The following is a 22,656-nucleotide window of genomic DNA, read 5'->3' on the forward strand; positions in this document are numbered from 1 at the left end:
AAGGGTTTCCAAGGAGTGAGGTAACATTCTTTCCCCCTCTGCTTCTCAGGTTCTGATATGCAAAGTGGTGCTCTCGGCAGGACATCCACATGGCACCGATGTGAGCCATCACATGTAAACATTCTATGGAGGTGGTACCCTCTGGAGTCACCCCTAAGGTACACTGTATGAAGGGTGACCCTTGGAGTTGCACCCAAAGCACCCATGGGTGTTGGGTTTGTAAAGGTCGAGAGGTCAGTGTCTTATTTTGATTGGTCATTAATGATCACGGGCCTGCCCTATTCCTCCTTACGTACCTTGGTTCTAGGTTTTCAAGGAAGCCCTCCAATACACGTGAGTTGATCTGAGCTGTTTTTAACCATTAGCTACTAACATGAGTCCTTCAGGGAAAGTAGTCTGGCCTGAAGGTCCTCAGCCATGACTGGAGAAGCAATAAGAGGGTATGTGTGCCCGAGCCCCTGGTTGGTTGACATAAACGTGTCTGTGGGGAAGAAGGGCGGTGGGCGTGTGTAAGGTTCTAGCTCATGGGCTGAGGTGGGAGCCTCTTATCTCTTTTGTAGACTTGAAGACTCTTTGGTGACAAGGAGGTCAGAACCTCTTAAAGTTGGCTCTGTTGGGTGACCTCATCTCCTCTACATGAATGACTTACTTTCTGAGCTCCCTACAGATGCCAACTTCAGGGATGGAGAAGACATCTGTCTCTGGACTCCTGCTGGAGGCAGGGTGCAATGCTGAGCTGCTGCCGATGGGGTGAATGGAGGCAGGGAGAAGAAAGGGGACATGGTGTTCCTTCCAAGGTACTTGCTGCAGGCTACTGTCACCTGATTATAATGACACCATCTCAGGCCTCTCTGGAAGGACCAGAGAGATGTCAGTGATTGACCTTGCACTAGGCCTCCTGAGGGCTGGGAACCTGGGATTGTCCTGTGTTACTTACCAATTGCAAAAGAGAAGTGTGTACCTGGGGGAAGAGATGATAAAAAAGGAAGGAAAGGAGACAGAAATGAAGGTATTTGCTTGCAGAAAATGGTCTTCTATGACTAATGACGTCCATTTGCATGTTAATGGCTCAAACCCTATCATATGCTTTCCTCTCTCTCTCTCTCTCTCTCTCTCTCTCTCTCTCTCTCTCTCTCTCTCTCCTCTCTCTCTCCTCTCTCTCTCTCTCTCTCTCTCTCTCTCTCTCTCTCTCACACACACACACACACACACACACACACACGCACACAGGCAATGTAAGTTTTAGAAAGATATCAAATAAACCCATGATTTATTGGGGAACATAAAGGAAACAGGAAAGACAGATCAGACGCCTGGCAGACAATGAGCAGTGTGTTCCGTAGGCTGGGACTATGTCTTGTTCACTCTGGGAGTCGCCACATCAAACAGAATTTAAAAACGTGTCTCTAAATCCTCAGGCTTCTGCTCAAGACGGGCTGTATGGTATTCACAGGCCAGGGTGGAGCAGAGAGAGGCAGAGGAGACCCAGGGTGTCTTGCACAGCTTTCCTGGTGTCCACCGATGGAGAGGAGTGAGCATCTCGCCAGCCCCTGCAACTTCTGTCTTAATAAGCATGAGCCTCAGGGATGGTGGCCCTGGTTCTGTGTCTGGGTTTCGTGAAACCCATGTCCCTAGGTTGGGAACACCCTGGTATGGTCACTGTGCATCCCAGAATTTCCAAGGAGATCTTGATTTCAAACAGCATGCTGGGTTGGGAGACCATGTGTCAGACTAGTGCCAGACGAATGTGCCCTGATTTCTGTTTCGGAAACTATGGTCAGCAAGATGGAAAGAGCGTAATTGGAAGGGGCAGTAACTGGAGCCCAGGCTTGGGTAGGAGGAGGAAGCCACAGGGAACCTTCTTTCAATTTGGGAAAGTAGCAGTAGCTACTGAAGTCTCCAGAGCAGAAGAGCTGCCAAGCGCTTGCTATGACCCCAGTCTTTTCATAAACATCCTGGCCATGAAGCTAGGTTCAGGTTTGAGCCCCAGCCACCCACAGCCTATCAGTAACCCTGAACAAGTGGCTTCGCTCTGTCTCTGCAACTTGTGAACACGGAGCATGGAAGAACAAAGCTACCAAGGCCTCCGTGGATTGTTTTTAAAGTTAGGTAAGCAAGTGAGTTAAAGCCAGTCAGCTCAGACTCTGACTCACCCCCGAAGTCTTCAACGGTGGTCAACCTCCTCCTCTCCTTCTCTTCCTCCCCTTCTTCCTCTTCCTCTTTACCACAGAACACACTGCTCATTGTCTGCTCTGTGCTCAATCTGTTTTTCTGGCTCTCCATTTGCTTCCCAGTAAATCATGGGTTTATTTGATATCTTTCTAAAAATTAATGTTTTCGTTTTTTTGTATCTGGTAGAGATGATCATGTGATATGGTTTGGACCAACATGACACACATGAAAGTCACCGGGCTGAATCCAGCAAGGCTCTTCAAAAGGTGACAGTGGTGGGACAAGTAGGGTGCTAAGACAGAACAAGGGGGCTGGAGAGATGGGTCAGTGGTTAAGAGCATTGACTGCTCTTCCAGCACCCAGAGGGGAGCTCACCACTGCTATCACTCCAGTTCGAAGAGTTCTGACACCTTCACACGCAGACACACATGCAAGCGAAACACCAATGCACATGAAATAAATGTAAATAAGTAATTAAAAAAAAAACAGAACAAGAAGCATATAGGTTGTCCCACATGATGGGAGCTGACAAAATAGATGTGATAAGGCAAATTTAGCCTGTTGTTTTGTCCATTTGTCCAGTAAAATTATGTTAGAGTGTAGCCATGACATAGACAGTGTAGTCCCCAAAGCAGAAATCCAGTGATCTAGCCTTTTCACAAAACAAAACAACCTACCAACAATTTAAAAAAAAATCCCAATTCATTCAAGCTTTCTCAGTGAGACCTGTGCCAGCTGTGGCTTTCTTATCCTAAAGTGTGGTAGTTAGTGATATAAGTATTTACCTGAGCTTCTGGATTTCTGGCTGTTCAGACAATCATGAAGTGTGTGTTGCCCTGGGCTTAGATGGCTTCTGATCTACCAAGAGGTTGCAAGCTTTGGCCTGAAGATTCAGGAGAGGGGATATACCATGGGAGGTCCTAGGCTGTAAGTCACAGAGACTCCCTATCTTAGTAGGAAGGAAGGTTTATGTATAGAGGAAAGGTTAAGTAGTGTGAGAAAGGGCATGGATGGGAATGGAAACAAGACAACTGGAATAGGTTTCTCTGGGGTTGGGAGTAGAATGGACAACAGGCTTCCCTTTGGCTGTGGGGAGGCTTCATTGACAAGTTGATTCCATAGGAGAAAGGTTTAGTCCCCAGAAGAGAACTGCTAAGAAAACTTAGCTCCTAGGGCTGACCAGATGGTTCAATGGGTAAAGGGGTTGGACATCAAGCTCAATGCCTGAGGTTAGTCCTCAGGACCCATAAGGTAGAAGGAGAGAACCAATTCCCAAAAGTTGTGCTTGCTCCCAACCTCAGCCCACAATAAATAATAAAAGTTAAGAATAAAAGGACATTTAGTTCTTGGAATGGCAAAACGGCACTTTAAAAACTATTTCCTGGGTTAGCTATTGAACTTTTTCCTTCTCTACAAGGGTGTCAGAGTGGCATGTCCCACATGGGATACCTCCTTCAGTCTGGGATCTTGTGAATGGGTTTGTGGAACAAAACCCCATCTGTTGGTACAGACAGCATGAGTGGGAAGGAAACGGTGACACTTTTAGTCACTGAGATTTGAGTTGCTATCACACATGCAAGGAGACAGAAACACACGGCGCCTCCTGTGTGTGTGAGCATACTGATGAGCCTGTCCTTGTGGGGGCACTGTCCTTGTTTGAGTGTCTACTGAGGCTCCAGGGCACACAGAGGGAGGCAAATGTTTAATTGATAAGAAAAAAAAAAGAGATTTTTAAAAATGGATTGCTTAACAGTTGAAAAGGAGACCACTCTGCTTTCTAACAGGGGCAAGAGAAGTTGTGGCCTGGGGTCCAGGAGCCTGTAAAAATGGTGGCAGCACGGAAACCCAACTCTTCCTGCTTAGTGGTGCCACAGTGGTGATGGGGCCCAGTTCACACACATTTCCAGATTGTACAAACATTTCTCAGTCCCAGAGAGGACCCGGGACAGTGAGGCTGTGGTGCTGGTACACAAGTGCCTACTCCCAGGGAAAGGGGTCATGTTTCCTGGACAAACACTTGGACCTTCTCAGGCTGCAGTGAAGAACTGCTGTCAGTGGGAGTGAACCTGCTGGACGCCACCTTATCTGTGCCTGACCTCAGGCATCCCAGGCTCTGGAGCTGTGGGAGATGTCTGTCACGTATAAGCTAGAAAGAGAAAGAAGAAAGGAAGCAGGGATATGAGAAAGAAAGAGCTGCAGAGCTCACAGAACGCTGCTTCTTTCTGCTACAGATAGGGAAATCAGGAGGACTGGCAAGATGGCTCCACAGGTAAAGACACTGGGCTCCAAGCTTGCTGATCTAACTTCAGCCCTTGAAACACACATGCAAGAAGGAAAGAACAGACTGAAGGCTGTCCTATGACTTCCACATGCACACACACACACACACACACACACACACACACACACACACACACACACACACACACAAAGCAAACAAACAAAACGAATGAAACTTTTTAGTTCTCCACTTACTCTGGATCTTAGGGATTTGATTTCTGAGTGGACCTACCCATGGCCGAGCCAGTTACCCTACCACATAAAGGGTACATGGACATGACCCTTTGACCCTCTTGACTTATTTTGACTCCTCAAGGCCTTTGTACCCATGGTGAGCTGACAAAATAAGGGTATGACTTTCACGGCACCCCAAAATTGTGTGTTTCCCTGAAAGGAGCCTTTAAGACACTAAGAAGGGCTAACTGTATTAGGGGCTGGTTATAGGCCTCAACACTGACTTTGACCTCTTAGTTTGGCTCTGTTTTGTCTGATCATCTAGCCACCCTGTTTCACTTCCCTGGATGCTTAGCATCTCAAAGGATGCTGGAGTAGGTGTAAGAGGTGCTGCTGTCCAAGGCCAACCTCGGTGGACCCTCTGGAGCAACTTTCCCCCCCTCTATCATGTTGTAAGGATGTAAATTCTACGGGTGAGGGACACCCTGGGGAAGACACATCACATAGATAGTCACGTTGGTAATTTCTCACAAAGTCAACTCAACTTTACCAGGACTGAGAATTGGAATTTTCCAGGTCCTTAGAAGGGCAGTCTCAAGTTGCCCTATTTGTCTATTCTCTGTCAAGAGGTTTTAGTCAGTCATCTTGTGGAGAGGTGGGCACAGACAAGGGATGTCAGCAGCTTCCCTTTGTGCTGTGAAATTCTACATCTGTGCTGATCTATTCTGTGCCTCCATCCTGCAGGTGAAGGCTTGCTCCTCTGTACCTGCATGTGACTTAGTGTCCAGATGATGTCTGTGGGCAAGGTTGGGGCTCTCACACATTCAACCCACAGAAAGTGGTGGGTAAACCCAGCCCACTGACTTGCTCCTGAATGGGAGTGGAAACCGAAGACCTCAAGATGGGGACAGGGCCTGCTCCCTCAGGATCAGAGGGTATTGACGATGGTAGAGGGACCCAACCTAGCTGTTTTCTCTACTTTTGGTTCCTCCATTTAGAAACACTGTGTTTGTGGCTTCAAATATATCAGAAGTTTGAGCCCCCAAAATAGGCAATTTGGCCAAGGTTTCAAACCCACCAACAAGCCCAGCTCTAAATGTAGCTTCGATCTGGGGACTTGAGTTTCAAGTTCCCCCTTAACTTGGCAAAGGCTGACTCTCGATTTATCTGCTTTCAGCTTCTTGACTTCCCTAAACATCTTCCTTCTTTCTTCAACTCGTTATCCCAGCTGTTGTCTCCCATACGGCCATTGCTGAGGCTTCTCCAGCATGCTTGCCTGAAGATCTTGCAGTAGAGACCTTTATGGCGTTGTACCTTCCCATCTTGTGTCTTGGGGTGGACTGAAGGTTTTGATAGCCAGGGCTGTCCTCAGGTTTCTGTCCTTCACCTAATGAGATTTTCCCTAGAACCAATGTTCATGGATCGAGATCGTGTTCAAGGGTGGCTTAGTCACAGAGTTAGGCACTGGAGAAAGTGTGTTCTAGCCAGATTTTCAGAACTCTGTCTTTAGATTTGGTTAAATATGCCTTGAAAGCAAAGAAGTTAATAAGCAATGTAAACCCATGGAGAAGAGTGGTTTGAGTTAAGGAGCTTTGCATAAAACACAAGGAAAGTTCATAGAAACTAAGTCAGGTGTTGGCCAGTATCATCAGTCAGCACATACTAGGGTAGGTATAGACTTCAATTTTTCAAAACCTACTTTAATAAGGGTTCTTAAAAACTTTAACCTCCCTTCTAGCCTACCACCCACCAGAGGTAGTGGGAAAGGAAGGTTAATAGGGCAGAGGGGGATGTGGACCTGTTTAGAAATAGTTCTTTGGGGGGCAATTTCAATTTTTCATTGTCATGATATTAGTAGTTTAGTTCACATGAATCAGCAGCCATAGTTCAAGTCACTCACAAACACCATTCATTAATCAGCAACGGCAGTTTAATCCAGCAGAAACATCAAGGCTCTGCCAATCAATCAGCCTAAGTCCAAGGAAGTGCTAAGAAGTCACTAAAATATCATGAGAAGTTTTTGGTGTGTTTCTCTCTTTGAAGTCATGAAGAAAGGATGATCAGCAAAGTAGGCAAGGCAAACAAATGCCATAGAACCATTCACTATCTGTTGGGTTATACTTATATCCTTTCTAAACATCATGTGTTCTCTCAAGTGTCAACTCCAGCAAAACATCACATGTCCTTTTTCTAGGCAGCTTCCAGAAAAACATCATGGGTCTGTCTCAGTAAAACATTCTCTCATAAGACAGTTTCCAGAACATCACATAACACAATTCCCCTTCATCTAGGTCTCCTGCCGTTCATGTACCTCCTGACTTATGGGTCTCTATTTTGGATACTCAAGGACGTTAAAGGTTGGACTTGGACACATGGGGAAGATTTAGAGTTCAGTTCCCATGTACTTTTCACCTCATGTTTCTGGAAGAAAAGAGAATGTCTATTAGCTGGGAGATCTGTGACTGAGGACTGCAAGTCTTGTGGCTTCCACACAGGCAGCAGCTTATGACATAGCTCAGGGCTGGAGGGACAAGGTCAAGGTGTTGGCAGAGCTGGCTGAGGCACAGGATGGATCTGCACAGATGCAGAAATGTGTGTCTGTGTCTGTGTCTGTGTCTGTGTCTGTGTCTGTGTCTGTGTCTGTGTCTGTGTCTGTCTCTGTCTCTGTCTCTGTCTCTGTGTATGAATTCCTTATCATCAATACACCAATCTTTGTTCAAAGTGTTGAGTTCAGTTCCGGGCAGCTTCCTTGTTCTGTTAATTAAACTTTGGAACATTGAAATTGGCTGAGAGAAATGATTGAATAGAGAGTATTACTCTATTCATATACTTCTAGCCTACACAAATAAAAAAAAAATACACCAATCTTACTGTGTTAGGGGTTCATCTTAACTGGTTCTGTCTGTAATGACTCCATCCATAGCCAAATAGGATGCTATCCTGGAGGCTCTGGAGGAGAGAGCTTCCATAAACTAATTTGGAGTACAGAATCACAGGTCCATCCATAAGAGAGAGGATAGCTTTTCTGAATTTATTGTTTTCCAGATCAGGATTTGTCAATGAGATTCAGCGTGTGACATCCACTGGCACAGAAAATAAACATCCAGGAGAATCTGAAGGTAGAGATTTTCCTTCAGCTTCCACCATTTAGCCATCAACCCATTTACCCATTGTGCATCCATCTATCAAATACATCCATCCATCTACCCATCCACCTACCCACCCACCCATCCATTCATCCACCCATCCACTCATCCATTTATCCATTCATCCATCCACCTACCCACCTATCCATCCATCCACCCATCCATCCATTCACCCACCCACCCACTTGTCTATCCACTCACCCACCCACCCATCCATCCATTTATATATCCATCCATCAGTCCACCCACCCAACCACCCCATCCATCCATCCATCCATCCATCCATCCATCCATCCACCCACCCACCCATCCTCTTTCCCCCATTTTCCCTCTATCTCGAAGTCTTTCTCCTTTAGGATTTCCTAAGTGGAAGTCCCAGCTATGTCAGGGACACCACTAAAGTTCTGTTCACATATATCCCATGAGCCACCGAAGAAGAAGTATAGGAACCAAAGTGAGACCCTGGGTATAAACCCTAGCCCCACTCTTGTAAGAATTGTGACCTGGAGAAACTGTCTCTGAACCTTGGGTTCTTCGTTCAAAATTTACAACAGTGTAAAGCCTGAATCAAGGGATTCTTGGCAGTTATTGACACTTTTGTCATTGAGATACAGAGTCGAGCAGAGTCAATTTATAGAACTTCAATAGACAATTTCCCTCAGAGGGAAATCCAAAGCATACTCACAAGGATCAGCTCCTCTGAGCTGTCCCTACAATGAGCCCAGACCTGTGGTTCTCTTTCTGGATTCTGATAAAAGCTGTAAGACTCTCCCTTGAGTAATACATGTCCCTCGATGATCCCCACAGATTAGTGTCTGACTGAGGTAGATTTGTGGCTCCTTTTCAGCCCATTGGTGGAAGCCAAGCTGATAAAACAGGTTCTTAAGAGAAATCAACCTCAGGGGTTCATTCACCCACCTGTCTATTCATTCAGCAGACAGATACACACCACGTGGGGGCAGGAGGAGTAAGGCAGGGTACCTTTCTTCAAGCTGGCATTGGGGGTAGGGTGGGGATGCTCTGGCCACAAGAGCAGTGGGACTCTGACTTGCTGTTATAGAGAAGTAAGGTCATCTATCTGGGGCAGGTCAGAGTGGGAACTATTTTTTACCGTGGGAATGAGTGGGCTCAGCGGTGGGGAGGATCTTTGAGTTGTAAAATGACAGATGGATTAAGATGTGGGCTCAAATTATATGTTGACGTTTCTAGGTAGCATCCCAAGAATTGACAGTCTACTGGTGTCTGCCCTAACTTGACTGTAACTAGTTAGAAGAGTCTAAAATCCTATCTTTCATAATGAGAGAGAGAGAGAGAGAGAGAGAGAGAGAGAGAGAGAGAGAGAATGAACATTTTTCCAAGGTGTTTCTTCAAAGTTAGTATTCAACACCTTACACCAAACACAAGACATTATCTGTCTGTTTTCACCCTTGTCATGAGGGCCCATTGACAGGTCTGACATGTTGAGGTCGATGCTGTGGACCTAGACCTAGCTTGGGTCTCTGTGTCCCCCATCCACAGGATCTCGGATGCCCTGATAGGGCTTCCAGCAGAGGGGCTCATGTCCATGTGCAGTGAGAGAGGTTTCCTTCCCAACCCGCCCCTTCTGTTTCCCACCGTACACCCTTGGAGGCCAGGAGCAGAGCCCCTGGAGTGCGAATGTGATAGTCTGTGGGGCCCATTCAGCCTCAGCTTCATGGAAAGCTTATCTGTTTGGTTCTGGTTCCCAATGTTTCAAAAGGAATTTTTTTTTCTCTGAAAGACTTCAGTTTCTTCGTGGTTGGGCAGAATGGCTGGTGTCTGGGTAGGGTACAGATTCTGGTTAGCCCAGGGCTGAGGTCTGATCTGATTTGGGTTTTACAGAGAGGCTGTTTTCTGGCCTCTTATCTCAATCTACCCCAGATGGAGATGATAGGGGGTCATGGCCTGGGGAACCCACAGCGAGGAGGAGGAGGTTAGAGCAGAATGTGAGAAGTGTGTTCCTTTCTGGGCAGGAACATCAGGCTTTGGAAGATAAACAAAACTTGACTCTGCCCAGGGCACTTTTTCCTTCTGTGAGTCAGGAGAAGCTTGATCTAGTGTGGATCCAGGACAGATTTCCCGGTTCAGGCTGGGCCACAAGCTTATAGTGTGACCCTGAGTAAATCAGTTCACCTTCCTGGAACTTGGGGCGTTCTGTGAAAACCCTCCACCTTTATGGTGTCTCAAGTCTTTAAAGATTGGGGCGAAGCTTCCTTGCTTACAGTCTCCCAGAGATGTAAGGGAAGCACTGGATTAGAAAAAACAAATAGTGAAATAATAGTAATTACTGTTTTAGCTGCCAGTTGTTTAATCTAGGGACAGATTGAGGGGAGTGTAGTTCAAAGTAGAACAATTGGCTCTTCAAAAAAAATGGCTGTGAGAGTGGGCACCATTTTGTTTCTGGGGAGGAAATCCAGTAGTTTCTCTTCCTCTGCCTCCTGACCAGCCACACACTGGCCTGCACCTGGCTTTGCCTCCCTCTCTCCTCTCTCTCTTCCTCTTTCCTTATTTATCCCTTTGAAGTTTACACGAAGATTTCATTAGAAAATGTTCATTAGAAAAAAATTTGAGAAAAAAAAGTAAAGAAGCAGACAATTCTCTATGAGAAAAGGTGATTTTGGTATGTTCTCTCTCTGTCTCTCTCTGTCTCTGTCTCTCTGTCTCTGTCTCTGTCTCTGTCTCTGTCTCTCTCTCTCTCTCTCATAGTTGCCAGGATTTGGTTTGGTTTGGTTTTATAGTTGTGATGTGTAAAGCTAATTGTGCATTTTGCTTACCTTTCTTTAGAATGATAATATAGAATTTCTCTACACTAATTATAAATGTGTCTCCAAATATCATCTATGTTTCCTGCAGAAATGCTGCGTGTGGTATGCTGGCTTTCTTTATGGACCATTTAGGGTTGATTCGTTTCTTTCTAATCCATTGTTTCTAACAGGTCCGACCCACAAAACATAATAGAACTAAGTGTAAAGTAAGAGTTTATAGACTTATACATAATGTACATTTTTAATATAAGATAGTAACACTTTTATATATTTAATATACTTCTTGTCTGCTCTTTAAGTTTTTAAAAATATTTTGTGTACGTGTGTGTATGTGCATGTGTGTGCATGTTCATCTGGTGGCCAGAGGTTGGCACTGAACATCCTCTTCCCTCTCTTTTCCTCTTATTTTTCAAGATGCACACTCTCTCTCTCTGAACTTGGGGTTTGATATTTGTCTAACCTTAGCCTCAGGGATCCTCCTCCATAGCCCTGGCATTAGAAACAAGCACAGTGGGCCCTCCCTTTAACCTGGGTTCTAGGACCATTGGGTAAGCATTTACCAACAGAGCCGTTCCCTCACTCCTGCCGCTTATTTTATTTTAATTGAAAAGAGATTCAGGAATAGACAGAGAAGATTAGGGGCAGAAAAGAGACAGAGGAGAGCAGAGGAGGCAAGGCAGCCGTGGAGGGAGGCTGCCTCTGGTCCAGTGTCCAGTCTCTCAGGGCTCCTGAGAACTGCCTGGGTTGGGTCAGGAACAGAAGGATGCATAAAGAAGGCAGAGGCTCACCCCCTCCTCAAGGGTCCCAGTCTTACCAGGGAGGAACGCAGCCTGCAAAATATAGCCTTGAATTTTCTAAAAGAAAAGGGAAAGAAAGAAAGGAAGAAAGAAAAGAAAGAAAGAAAGAAAGAAAAAAAAGAAGGAAAAGAAAATTCTAATTATGACATGTACAGGTTTCCTTCCAAGAGGTACAGCCCAGTTGCATTCTGGTAATGGAAGCAAAATTAAAAATATGAGCAGGAAATGAAATTAATTTCAAAAGAGAAATCTGAAAGCACAGATTGTGGTTCTATCCTCCCTGCCCCTCACCCTCCCGCCCCCGCCACCCCCTACCCCCACCCTCACCCTGGCCTGAGTTGACTAGTGCGGTTTCTCAGGGACATGGTGATTAATAGGACAGGAATGGGGAGGTGTGAATTGATTTTGGACCTGGGCGGGGAGCTGGGAGAGGTTGGCGTTAGCCCACTGGGCTGTGTTTGCATTTTAAGTCCCCCAGGGTGGCCACCTCCTGGACATCTCTGAGGGTGGGAAGTTGGAAGGAACTGTGTACCTTCCCAGGGAGCTTCTAAAAGCAGTTTGTTTTCTCCTTTGCTGTGGTGCGGCTCAAACGGCTGCCACCGGGAGTCTCGGGGGTCCTTTCCTTGCACCAAGGACACGGAGGTGCTTCAGAGCTCAGAGAACCCTGCTGTTGTCAAGCCCCAAATGCTTCTGGGGAAGATGTGGCAGGAGCCGGTCCGAGGCTCTGAGAAGCTATATAAATTCTTCCCCTGGGCTATTTTCTCCACTCAGTACAGAGAATCGTTTAGCAGCATGAAGGATGGCGGCAAAGCAATAAATAACCTTCAAATGGGGAGAGGCTGCCGTCTGGGAGGTAGAGCGAAGGCCGTGGCGGAGAGCATTTGTTTTATCTGAATTTAAAACTCGAGACAGGGGCTGATTTCACTGTCATCCAAGACATGGATAATTAAAAACAAAGACATTTTTAAGAGGGATCTGAGGCGGCCCGCCCCTCTCCCCTCCCTCTCCCCATCCAGATCCTTCATCTCCACCCCCACCTCCTTTTCCCAGAAAAAGCTGGGAACACTCTGAAAAGTTAACATCATCCTAACAAGAGAAGACACGTTCTTGAAGGAAATTTGACTTACAGTTTACAGCTTTGTAAGCATTTCAGTCAAAAGATGTCCCGGGCTCAGGCAGCAAGTCAAGGCTGCAGAGTTTTAATGCTAACTTGGCATTCTGTGTGATTATTATTTTTCTTTTTTTTTACAACATTTGCAATTAAACGCAGATTTTATGTGGCCTCATCTGACTGGACCAGAGGCATTGAAACTTCTGGAAGCCGTGACACACAAGCTTGTACACAGAATGCATGTGTTGGAGTCAGGAACATCAGGCCCAGACATGCTAGCTTGTGGAGGACTTCCCAGGACCCTCAGGGGCTTGAGAAGAACTGTTGTCCCCAAACCTCAGTCCCCGGAAACTGTTCTTCTGGGCCTCTGTGTTAACTCATTTGTGATGGTCGGAAATTTTCTCAGCCAAAAGTTTTGGGGTGGTGAGTACTTGTGTGCATGTGTGTGGTCCCTGGCCTTGCACATGCCATGACCACGGAGCTTCATCCCAGCCCTTGATGTGTTTTAGATTTCAGAAATCTAGAAGGAAATGTGATTGCGTAAGAACCTGTATTTTGGTTTTGCAAGGAGCTGCCCTCTCTGGGTACATGTCTATCTGCAGTGATATGGTGTGTGTGTGTGTGTGTGTGTGTGTGTGTGTGTGTGTGTGTGTGTGTGTGTGTGTACATCAAAGAAAGGTAGTAGGAGACTATAGAAAAACTGGTGTTCTAACAACCCTTGTGAGCTTAGGGACCCAGCAGTTTTCCAGAAAATCCCATATTGCTCTTCCTCCTAGCATGGCACACACTGCTTAATCCTGCCTGTCAGGGAGGATTTGCACCCCTTGCACCTCCAGGTCTGTTTCAGAGGCACCGAAGTCACCCATGGAAGCTCCGAATCTCCCTCCCTTCAGCAGGCCAGCAGGGTAGGGGACAGAATAAGCCAGACCTGGAGAGGCAGAGGGACTCAGTCTGGAACCTGGCTGGCCCTCGATATGCGGCCATGAGGATCTTGCTGGTGTTGGGGTCCGTGTCCTCCAGCCCACACTTCCTGCAAACATCTGCTTCTGAATAGACTAGAAAGTCAACATCCAAAGCCCCCTGCATCCCCTCCTGGAGATTTCCCGGGCCACCCTCAGCCCTTGCAACTACAGTCTGTCACTCGGGAGCAAGAAGAGTGAAATCCCATCCTGTCAGGGCACAGAGGCACGAGGCGTTGGGCCAGGCCCCTAAGTAGAGCTCATTCATAAGCCAAGTGGTGGACCAAGACATCTTTAGCCTTTAGCATAAGCCAGATCTGGAGTGGCAGAGGGACTCAGTCTGGAACCAATGCCTGTGTCCTCTGAAGTGGTCTGCTCGATGCATTTTGAGCTTGTCTTTGATTGCCCCGGGCAGTCTTACGGGAGTAGCTGTAACATTTGGCATTCTCAGGCACCCCTCAATTCATTTCTCCCCTGGCACACCCTTCTGTACCAAGCCTGATTTATCCTAGAGCCAACCCCCCCTCCCCATTCAGCATGGTCATGCCAGCTAGGCAGAGGGAAGCCGGGAGTAAGGTTTACAGCCCCGTGACCAGCAGAGTACCACATACACTGATGCTCAGGCGGGGTCTGCTGAGTTGGAGTTGTTGATTCTGAGGTCAAACGCAGGACCTTTGGACAGTAAAAGTCAAGCCTATGGTCAAGTATTTTCAACCCCTCTTTCTTCACAGAAAACAATTATCAAAACACTGCCACCCCTCAGTCCTTGCCCCGACTTCTCTCAATCTGGGCTTTTGACGTCGATTTTCCCATTTCAGAATGGATAGAGAATCCCCGCAGATAACCAAACTGTGTTTAGACAGTTTAAAGATGCAATTTGAGTTCCAGGCAGGAGAAGGGGGTGGATAAAAGAGATTATATGATAATGACATGGCTGTGGGAAGCCTGTCAGATAAAATGCGTTTTCTCTGGTGGGCAGGCTATTTCTGGAGCCGTTCTGGGTCCCTCCGCTGAGGGATGTGTTTATCCTAATGGGAAGCAGGACCGAGTTAGGCCGCAGGGCCCTGCACGGCTTTTAACATCTTAAGACACCACAAGAGACGTTTGTGGTGGTCAGAGGATGCATTTAGTGTGCTCCCGGCCCTTTCGATGTGCGCTGACTTGGCTCCGACAGGATCTGGCCGGAGAAGAGAAGTCTGAAGGCAGAAGTGGGGGAGAGTGTGTCTATCCAGATGTGCCTGTGACAGACTTCTGGGTACAGGGGAAAAGTCAGCTCATACCAACTCACACAATAAGCAGAGATGTTTGATCTCACAGCAGCCCAGAGTCAAGGCTTCAAGTGCAGTGTTGTCTGAGTTCTGGCTCTATCCCATCTGTTCTTTTGTTCTTGTGTTGGCTTTACTTAAGGTCACAAGATGGCTACCAGTAGCACTTCCAACAGAGGAACCCGTTCCCTTCAGTGTAAATGAGCTGTTTTAAACCACCACCCTAACTAGCCGCTGTTAGCTAGTTTCACACACTAGACTCCCATTGTAGGCTCAATGGCCTACCCAGGGTTCTAAGACAAATCAATGAAGGAGCTTGGAGCCACTCTTTCTCCTTAGACTGGGCCTGGGGTACTAAAGGGTCAGGCCTTGACTAGACTCTGCCAAGAGTTAGTTAGTTAGTTGTTAGTTAGTTAGTTAGTTAGTATGTATAGTTAGAAATGAAAGTTGTTAAGTGACCAACAGGTATCACATTTAGAAACTAGGAAGTGGAGATCTAGCAGAGCCTGCCAGGCTGAGCAACTGGCCCTTCTGGTTGATGAGGATCCAGACATTAATAGGAAGATAAAAATACACATGTGAACAGAACACGCACATCACATTTCAGTTTTCTCTCCCGTTGAATTCACACAGTAATATGGACATATACTTTGTAAAGAATCATTGCTTCATGAATGACCCCCAGAGGCCACCTAGGCTAGCCACCCTGGGCTTCACTTCCTTCACAGTGGAACAGAAAAACGTGCAGCTCCTTGCTATGTCTCTGCTCCGCAGGAACGCTCCGACCTAAGCTAGCCTTGCCGACAGTCCCTATGTGAAATAGGAAGGCTGACTTCTCCAGAGCTGTAATCACTGGCCACTTAGCACAACTGAGTATGAGTCTCCCGGATCCAAAAGATGGGGTTGAACTCTTGAACAAGAACTCATCTTAACTCATGACCCAGATCTCTCCAGGAGTTCTGGAGAATGACCAGGGACAGTGTTAAGGGTAGAGCCTAACTGTGTCTGAGATAGCAGGGGCCAGGAGAGAGTGACCCTGGTGGAAGACAGAGAGGGGAAGAGAATGTTCTGGAAGATTGGTGGGCTTCTGTGTCCTGGGTTAGACATTCTGCTTTGGTAGGTACATTCCCATAGGTAGTACAAATCTCACTCTAGAGCAACCATGAGAGTAAGGTGGGAGTTCTGAGGGTCACCAGGGGAGGTGGAGGGGTTCCTTCCTAGGGCCACCTTCCCTGTTCATAGAATAAAAGTCTTGATGTTTCCCCTGGTCCAGGAGCTCCTCCACCTCCTCCTCCTCCACCACCTCCTCTTCCTCTTCCTCTTCTTCTTCTTCCTCCTCCTCCTCCTCTCCTCCTCCTCCTCCTCCTCCTCCTCCTCTTCCTCCTCCTCCAGGTCTTGTCTGAAGCGTGTCTTTTATTGTGTGAGAAAGATATTAAACCATATATACCCAGACACACACACACACACACACACACACACACACACACACACACACACACACACCCCTATACAAAATAGTCAAACACAAACTCTCTCAGAGAGGGGCTTGGGGTTTGTGAGGTATACCTCGGATGGTCCTGAAGTGTTAGCTAGAAGGTTCCAGGCCTAGGAAGACTCTTTTCTGGGTAGATAGTTTATCTCTCAGGAGCCTGTCTCCCAGTGGAGGTGTTTGGCTCCAACAGTCTGAGGATGTGGACTTGGAGCATGTGACTCCCGAAGAGAGTGAAGCAGTTAGCCAGGGCTTAGAAGCTCATCTCCATTGACCACAAGATGGCAACAGAGTTTCTCCAGAACTCCATGCTTGGGGCTATAGGTAGATCCAGTTCTCTCAGCCCTGGCCTTCTGTCCCCTAACCCCAAGGCTGGAATTCCTGAGTATCTTCAGGGTGAACTGGGCAGTAACCGAATGCCCCCTTGGTTTACCTTTTCTTCCAGTTTCATTAAACTCTAACCTGTCATTGTCTTTTAGCTATGCCTTAAGCTCAACGGGAGGTGAGAGACAGAAGGACCGAGTTCTACAAGCGGGTGGAGAAATGGGTCTTTAGACCATGCCTAGATGTGTTGGCTATGTGCAATTCACCCAGTCCATCTTGGGAGAAGTTCTCAGTGACTTTCCATCTAGAAACCCCATCCCCTGAACTGAGTAGCTCTCGGCAGCCTCACCAACTCTCTCTGGTCTTTCATTGTCTTTCTCATGGCAGCACATCCGGCTCTTCTGGACATCTTGGGTGGCAGCGTTGGGAAATGTTTGGAAAATGACTTGTTTATTGCTGGCCTTCAACTATCACTTATTCTTGGCATCTTGAGCAGCCCCAGTCTCTGAATTTACCTCTATTCACTGTAAAAAATGCTTCTTGATCAAGGTTAGAATCGCTTCTGTGGTATGGTGGTTTGAATATGCTTGGCCCAGGGAGTGGCAGTATTAGGAGGTGTGGTCTTGTTGGAGAAAGTGTGTTACTGTGAGTCAATGAGACCCTTCTCCTAACCATGTGGGAGCCAGTCTGCTCCTAGAGGCCTTCAGATGAAGATGTAGAACTCTCAGCTCCTCCTGCACCATGCCTGCCTGGACGCTGCCATGCTCCCACCTTGATGATAATGGACTGAACCTCTGACCCTGTAAGCCAACCCCAATTAAATGTTGCCCTTATAAGAGTTGCCTTGGTCATGGTGTCTGTTCACAGCAGTAAAACACTAACTAAGACAGCTTCTGTCCATGGATATAATAGAGATATTTAGAAGGCAGTTTGATGCTATATCAATAGTTAATTCTCCTACTTTAGCTATGACCTTTCCAGACATGGGTTTAGTGGACTTAAAAAATGCCAGGCATAGATTCCATCCTATGAAGTAGGAGTCAAATCCACTGAGATGGTGGTTCGTTGACCCCCTTAACAATCATGCCACTATTGCATAGGTGATCCTATTATGCATGTTAATTTTTGTAATTTGTAAGGTTCAGAGCTGCATAAGACTGTTGATGCCTTTTCTCTACCAGTTGTCTGGAGCATGTCTGCTGGCATTTGAAAGTCAGTAGGGGATTTTCCTGCTCAGTTCAAGCTAGCTTTCTCTGTATTTTGCAGAGAAGCTGTGTGATGTCCTTTAGTTCTAGTTGGCAACCAAAAGCACTGACAAAAGCCCACAGTGTTTTGGAGAGCTCTATTTTGGGGCCTTCCAGACCAACAACTCCTAACTGTGTACAGGGTTTTGTGTGTCTAGATGAGCAAATTATCTTATTAATTGGATCGGAGGTTATTGTGTTGTGTGTTCTTTCGTGTGGAGATTTAAGTTTAAGAGAGTTTGTGGTGGTGGAGACACTGGGCTGCCATGGAATTGAGATGTATATTTCTGGCATGGTGGCGACCTGCCTTGGGAACTAGATGAGTAGAGAGATTGTTTCCAGCCTCAAAGAGAAGCCATCGGCAGTGTGTTATGGGATGGAGCAGAGTGGGTGAGACAGTTTGCTGACTAAGATTAAGATATCTATCAGATATCCTGGGGGCACTATGGTGCTGGACCTAGTGGGGGTAAAAGAGCATTTTTTTTAAAAAATAATTTTACAGTAATACACCTCTATATTTTTAATTGGGCTACAACATAGTAAATTTCCACATGGCCTTTTGAACACCGTTTTGGTTAACCCCCTCAATGCTTAAACCTTTTGTCTGTTGCATTACTTTTCTTTTTCTTTAACTGATGCCCGCTATCCCCACTCCCTTAAGGCATCTTCTCCAATATCTTTAAGAAGAAACACAGCAAAGTAAGGCTATGTATTGGTCAATTAACAAAAATGTGATGGCCTTAAGGCTCACAGTAGCAAGCTTTTGCATTTCACAGAAAGCAATGTTTTGTTTTTGTTTCGCAATGTAATAGATTTAATTGATTCTCTGGGTGAAGTGGAAATTTCTGGTTTCTTTGGAGACTCAGTTGTTGTCATATGATATTTTTCTGGAACCTGTCTTATGAGAGGATGTTTTGCTGAAGCAGACACGTGGGAGGACGTTTTGCTGAGAACAGACACATGATGGGTTTTTTTGGAAACTGCCTGGAAAAGGGGGTATGTGATGTTTTGCAGAAGCAGAGGCTTGAGAGGGCACGTGGTGTTTGGAAAGGGAGTAAGTGAATCCCAGCAGACAGTGGATGATGCTGTGGTCTTGGTTCGCCTTGCCTTCTTTGCTGATGAGCGTTTGTAGTAACTTGGTAGAGGGAAGTACACCAAAGAACGTTTTGTGGTACTCCTGTGGCTTCTTGCGGCTTCCATGTGGACTCGGGCTGATTGGCAGAGCCTCGTGGTTTCTTCTGGATTGACTTGCCATTGCTGATTCTCGAATGGTGTTTGTGAGTGAATCGAGCTTCTGCAGTTGACTCATGTGAACTGAACTCCTGATAACGAAGGTTGAAATCACCCCAAAGAACTATTTCTAAACAGGTCCACATCCACCTTAGCCCTATTAACCTTTCATTTCCACTATTCCTGGTAGGTGGTGGGCAAGAAGGGAGACTAAGGCATTTAAGAACCCTTATTGAGGTAGGCTTTAAAAAAATTTAAGCCTGCATCTGGGAAATTCACATCATGTATTCAGATCATATTTACTTCCCAGAACTTCTATTTCTGACCCCACCCCTTTGTGACCCTCCCAAGTAAAAATAAAAATAAGAATTTAAAAAGTCTAATTAGTGTTATCTATATACTCAATGGCCTGCCCCTTAAATAAAACTGAGTCCTTCCCCTCCCATGTCCTTGCCAGAGCTATTAATTATGGAGAGCGTCTTCAGCATCCCCATCACACTTTGTAAGACTTCTCTTTGGTGGCTTCCTATCTAGGCTGTTACCTTTGGGAGTAGAGCAGGGTAGGGGCTGTCACAGAAGCCTTCCATGTCCTTCCCTCTCAACTCTGCACCTGCAGCCATCAATGTCATAGCAAAAGCAGTCTCCTTGTTCTTCACAGTCAGCAGGAACATCGATCATATAGTTTCAGGCAACAGCAAAGACCAGAAACATGCCCCACCTCCAGTTACAGTAGGACCATGAACCCAGACATGGCCGTCACTGGCAGTCTGGTCTGGGACATCACCCTGGCCTCAGGTGGCAGTGTGAGGTGCTCACATCAATATGGCTGCCACTGAGGGCCATGTCTGGGACCTGCGGTCCTACCGTAGCGTGCCTCAAGAGAGGGTATGAGTCATGTGTAGCAGAATTTCAGCTAGCTGGCAGGGATCATGGATGGTGGTGCCAGAGAAACTGGCCTGTGTTAGAACAAGGGACTATGTCAATACTAGGTATGACAGCCGAGCCCGAGAGCTTTCTCTTAATTCTGTGTAGACTAAAGGTTGATAGATATGCGGTAAGCACTGAGGCAAGAGGGGAAAGGGTGTCTGGTATGTGCAGACCACTCAGTAGTGACGAGCCATTCGTAAACGTGCAGAACGCCAGGGACCTGGGAGTGAGTTTGTCATAGTCTGGACTAGCAGTAAAAGCAGGTGAACCTAGAGGTTTATTCCATTGCTGAAGATTCTCACAGACTTGGGGCTGAAATAAACCTTTCCTCCCCTACTCGGTGCCGTCAGCTAGTTTGCCACAGCAATGAAAAGACTGGCCAGGACTTCTGTCCAGCCTTCGATGTAGCAAGTAATAAGGGAGTTACCCCCAGGAACTGGGGCAGATGCCTTCCGAACACATGGTCACGGGTTCCACCCATCATTCCCTGACATCTCCATGTCTAGCCTGGCTTTCCGTTTGCACAGGCCTGTTTCTGCTGCCTGCACATTTGCTAAAGGAACCCTTCCACACACTCCTTAAACGAAATCCAACACTAAAATAATTTTCACAGCCTGTCCTGGCAGCTGCCAAGAATATATAGTCCCAATTTTCAGTGCTAGCTCAAACGTGCGTTCGTAATGACCCAGCGTCTAAGCACTAAGTTTGAGGGGCTACCTATCAGGTACATCCTCTCCCTAGAAGGACTGAGTGTCCAGCTGCCCAGGGGGTGGTGAGGAGTCACAGGAATGTAGAAGGCGGCCATGAGCCTGAGACCTAAGGGGTCTTAGCATCCACTTTGGGCTGCTAACCCAGGGATAAGAGTAATAAAAATCCAGAGAAATCCTAGTTGGCGTGTTCCTAGCCCAGATGGAGTTGAAACAGAACGAACTCCTCAAAGGCTCCAAAGATAACACATGATAAGTGTTTGTTGCCAGCAAATTCAAGGTATGTTGGCTCACACAGCAGAAGCGAAATGTATTCGTCCTGTTGGGAAGGGGGGAAAGACAAGAAGACGGACGGTTGTTGAGCAAGAGAGCCGGGTGCTCCCTGCCAACGGGGACTTGCCAACTCTGTGAAGCATGGCTGCCCCGAGCCAGGAGGAAGGGGCCCAGACAGCCAGGCGACAGGCATTTTGTGATGTAGGGCTTGCGAAGCATCAGTCTGCCTTGACTCTGCCATGCCTTCAGCCACTCGGCCTGCCTTTCCATACCGGCTAGTCAAGCTCTGTCTCCAGTTCCAGTCACAGCCTCTCCTTCGCATGCGCCAGCCTCACCGGAAATGGCTTCATCTCACCGGAAATGGCTTCATCTCACCTTCCATTCGCTCACTCTCTACAGATCCCTGAAGGTAGCCCAGAAGTCCATCTCTGCACACACTCCCTACGTGTTTGATGTCCTCCATTTCCCCAGTAGTAAACCCCATGCCTGGAGGAGACAAGCTAGCAAACACATCTCTGGACTCACCTGCACGTCCAGTAGATGACGAGTGTTCGCAGAAGCAGGACTTGGGTGGGATGAATCAGGAGTCAATCATTCTGCAAGGGGGAGAAACGTCTGCGGCTGTTTTCTGGGCCCTGAATGGCTCGAGCCTCTGTTTGAAGCGCAGAGGCTCCCAGGTGCTTCCCAGGGTGGAGGAACCCTAAAACCATCAGAACCCTCCATTTGACCATCAGCTGGAACTCCCAAACAATAAACCCAAATAATCCTTTTCTTTGGGCAAGCTGATGTATATCAGGTGTTTGTCATAGCAGTGAAAAACTGCCTAATATAAGGACACCTTGACTAGCATTCCGATTCTTTTTTTTTTTTTAATTAAAATATAGTTGCATCCTTTTCTCCTTCCTCCCTTCTGCTTCTCCCACACTCCCCTCTCCTCTCAGTTTCATCACCTCTTGTTCTTGGACTCGTGACTGGAGCTACTCGTCACACAGGGGAAGGGAAAAGACCCAAATCCCCCTTAGGGACACACCCAATGACCTAAAACCTTCCACTATATTCTGCCTCTTCAAGGTCCTACCAACTCCCAGTAATAGCGTGGGCCGGGAAACAAAGCCTTTAATGCCTTTGAGAAATGTCAAGATTCGCATCTGGCACCCTGATTGCTCTGCCCTGCCGTGCTGGCACACCGGATGACCCATCCGATGAACCTGTATGAGGAGATTCACTTCTCTCCTGTCAAGACTTCGTGTTGTTCCCCGTTATGGACTCGTAGGTAATGTTCATCTGGAGATTCACACCAGGTGACTCAGTTCAGTTCTGATGGCTGCTGAGGAGTGGGTTTTTCGTGGTTAACAGGTACCATAGACATCTTGGAGCTCGGCTCCCCTAGCTCATAGATTTGGAAGCCAGGGCAGAGGAGGCTGGCGGGACATTGCTCTCAGGTCCTTTCATGAGCTAGGAGAGGGCTTGTGTTCAAATCTAGCTGTACAGATATAAATTCCAATTTGTCTTTTCTTGAGATCCAGTGTATTTCTGAAACGAAAAGCAAACTGACTTTGAAAAAAAAAAAAAAAAAGGCTTGGATTTAGTTACTCTCTGCACAGCCCTTGGAAGAACAACAGTTCTTCACATTAGGCAACGTCCCAAACAGTCAACAATTATCGAGCGCCCTCTATTTACCCCGAGTTATGCCGAGTCTGGACTGAGTAGACAACCTGGCTCTTATCAAGTGTGCGGCGATGGCTCCTGGCTTCAAACAACTTTGCGAATCAAAC

General features: G+C 46.8%; 1 non-coding gene across 1 annotated transcript; it reads left to right on the forward strand.

Moving 5' to 3' along the window:
- The first annotated feature begins 7,340 nt into the window (after positions 1-7,340).
- On the forward strand, positions 7,341-7,471 carry LOC116899818. The gene has a single exon (XR_004387818.1). It is a non-coding gene; the product is annotated as a small nucleolar RNA SNORA36 family (small nucleolar RNA).
- The last annotated feature ends 15,185 nt before the right edge of the window (positions 7,472-22,656 follow it).

Source organism: Rattus rattus, chromosome 4, assembly GCF_011064425.1.
Source record: "Rattus rattus isolate New Zealand chromosome 4, Rrattus_CSIRO_v1, whole genome shotgun sequence".
In the NCBI taxonomy this organism is placed as follows: Eukaryota; Metazoa; Chordata; class Mammalia; order Rodentia; family Muridae; genus Rattus; species Rattus rattus.